General features: G+C 45.3%; 1 pseudogene; it reads left to right on the forward strand.

Annotated features, from left to right (window-relative positions):
• Nucleotides 1-2319: 2319 nt before the first annotated feature.
• LOC134939015 (5S ribosomal RNA) lies at nt 2320-2438 on the forward strand (annotated as a pseudogene).
• The last annotated feature ends 871 nt before the right edge of the window (nt 2439-3309 follow it).

The raw sequence follows: 3309 nt of genomic DNA on the forward strand, positions 1-3309 counted from the left end.
TCATGAGTTGCACCCCTCTTGCCAGGGAAGCCTCACCCCCCCCCCCCACACACACACACACGTATCCGCATCACCCTCTGCCGTGTCAGAGTCGGTGTCCGTGTCGACCTGCATAATTTGAGCAAGCGCACGTTTTTTGGATACACCAGGAGATTTTGTGGTAGTGGGGACAGAACTAGACAAAACCTCCACAGATTGTTTTAAAATCTGTGATTCAGTCTCATAATGTGCAATCCTAGTAGAAATCTGGGATATCATTCCCTTAATAGAAGCCACCCACTGGGGCTCAGATTCGGAGGGCTGAAACAAAATATTACATTCCTGAGTACATGGAATGGATTCCTCTGGAGAAGATACATATTCTACCGCACAAGAGACAGAGTCCCTGGACATGGTTATGTGGGAATTTGCATACACACACGAAAATGTCAGACACAGTTTCCCCCCAAGTACCTTCAGAGAAACACAGAGCTTGGAGCCAGCACACACAGCGCCCCAATAGGCAGTTATAAAATAACTGCCTGGCGCTGACTGTGTACCCTTAATAGAAATACACAGCAAAATACAGCCTCCCCCCCTTCTACCACCCCCTGGTACCGCACAGGATAACTGGAGTCGTGGAGGGTCAGCGCTCCCTGTCAGCGTCGCTGCAGGGAGAAAATGGTGTCTGATTCCGCTCAGAGAAGCTCCGCCCCCTTAACATGGCGCGTCTTCCCGCACAATTTAAATCTTTATACTGGCCTGAGGTAGCGGCGCTAGCAGCGCAACCGAAGTCCCTGCTAGCTGAGTGACCAGTGAATAGGGTATCGTCGCTGGCCCAGGGCGCCCCTCACAGCGCCGCATCATTACTGCTGAGCCTTCCGGAGCACAGTGTTAGTACTGCGCTCCACAACCTGATGCCACCATTTATACCGGCTCCCCGCTTGTCGGGTCACCGGTGTTACACTCACCACCACAATCTTCTGGCTATGTTAGGGGGTGGCGGTAAGCTGCGGCAGTGAGCGGTCGCCTCAGGGGCTAACGATCATCACCCTCAGGAGCTCAGTGTCCTGTCAGCAGAGATAGTGGCCATTAACCTCAGCGGGTTGGACACTACTCCCCCCCTAAGTCCCACAAAGCAGGGAGGCTGTTGCCAGCAGCCTCCCTGTGCCTAACCGGTCTTAAAAAAAAAAAAAAAAGCAGCTCTAGGAGCTTCCCTAGCTGTGACCGGCTCCTCCGGGCACATTTTTAGCTGCTTCATAGAAGTGAACAAGCCCGTGACCGAGAGAAACGCGTTTTCCCCTCTTTCCTGCGGACCCCCTTCCACCTGAAGACTGCATGGGTGATATTCGACATTTACCTGCATTTAACTAATTATTTTTTTGCTCCAATTTATTTATCATTAGCTTAAGTGAGACCTCTTTGCCGCATACTACTACTGGATCTTTCCAGGGGCATCATAATTAAGCTTCAAGTGATATGTAACCATGTTTTGCTTCACCAATATTATTTTTGATATTTCATCTTTACTTTGTTAGATGCGGGTAAAACCCCTCATTGAATGAATGCAGGTTTCCTCAGGTACACACATATAATTTTGTGTGGTCACGCAGCCATATCTGCTCTAAAATCTCAAACTGTGTGTTTTTTCATGATTTCACTTCGTTATAACCCTGTTGAATCCTGTGTATATCATATTTTTCTGACTAATTGCATATATGTCTGAAGACTGAAATCAGTATAAATAGGTCTTTGATATATGACCTATTGTGTTGACAATTTGATAAATTACAAACTGCATGTGGTTCTATTGACTGAATTCAGTATAACCTAATATGCCTTTGGGCGTATGATCTAGTGTGTTGAAAGTTGACTATTGGCGTCTTACTGTACAATTTAAGGTACATATTTAGGACTAGCAGTGGTGTGTGATTTTGCACCAAGTCCTCCGCCGGTAATTTGACCATAAGCAGGAGGTCTTTTAATATCTCTTTTCCTCCTGCCCAAATATCCTCAGTGTTAATATTCTCAAATTTACACACGGCATGATTGGTTCTTGCCCGATATTGCTATATTTATCACAGTGATTCCCATGTCCATGCAATTCCCTCTCTTTCTCTTTCTTCATCCAATTCTTTTTTCCGTGAACTCTCATCCACGATTCTGGTGAACGTGTCCCCTAGGAGACACGTTTCTCCCGTCTAACGAGGACAGCAGATTCACGCTCTAATATCTATCCTTTTCTTCTTTTCCCCTCCATCTTCTTTCTTCCATTCCCCCCTCAGAGGGCAATCCATTTTCTGTTTCGGTGCACTCTCATTAGTGGCACAGGGCAAATCTTCCTACTACCATACCCCTACGCTCACGCCCAATCTCGTCTGATCTTGGAAGCTAAACGAAGGTGGGCTAGGTCAGTACCTAGTTGGGCGACCACTAGGGAATACCCAGTGCAGTAGGAAGGCCGTATTCCCTGTGAGATAACACTAACAGCAGGATCACCATTTTCACTTATTCTCAGCACTTCATTGTGTTCATATCTCACCTCTATCTCCAAGACGGACTCGAACTATCAGGGCTAGATCTCAGTCAGGGGGTAGTCCCTCACTTGAAATCATCCCTATTTAGGGCTTTATTAATACAAACACAGTTTGTACAGATCTTTAGCAGACGGAAGCAGCATGGTATGTAGCTATCTTCCAATATGCATTTATCTGAGCATAAAATAAGATCTGACCATTTCTAATTTTTTTCAGAAAATACATTTTTTGTTTCATTTTTGGAAGGCTATTATCCATTTATGTTAAACTTAATTACTGATTTTTTTTTTTCTTGTGCTGAGTTCCCATTTATTTTATGAGTAGAAAATAAGATTTTACTTACCGATAAATCTATTTCTCGTAGTCCGTAGTGGATGCTGGGACTCCGTAAGGACCATGGGGAATAGCGGCTCCGCAGGAGACAGGGCACAAGAATAAAAGCTTTAGGATCAGGTGGTGTGCACTGGCTCCTCCCCCTATGACCCTCCTCCAAGCCTCAGTTAGGATACTGTGCCCGGACGAGCGTACATAATAAGGAAGGATATTGAATCCCGGGTAAGACTCATACCAGCCACACCAATCACACCGTACAACTCGTGATCTGAACCCAGTTAACAGTATGATAAAACGAAAAGGAGCCTCTGAAAAGATGGCTCACAACAATAATAACCCGAATTTGTGTAAAAATAACTATATACAAGTATTGCAGACAATCCGCACTTGGGATGGGCGCCCAGCATCCACTACGGACTACGAGAAATAGATTTATCGGTAAGTAAAATCTTATTTTCTC

This window comes from Pseudophryne corroboree, chromosome 6 (genome assembly GCF_028390025.1).
Source record: "Pseudophryne corroboree isolate aPseCor3 chromosome 6, aPseCor3.hap2, whole genome shotgun sequence".
NCBI lineage: Eukaryota > Metazoa > Chordata > Amphibia > Anura > Myobatrachidae > Pseudophryne > Pseudophryne corroboree.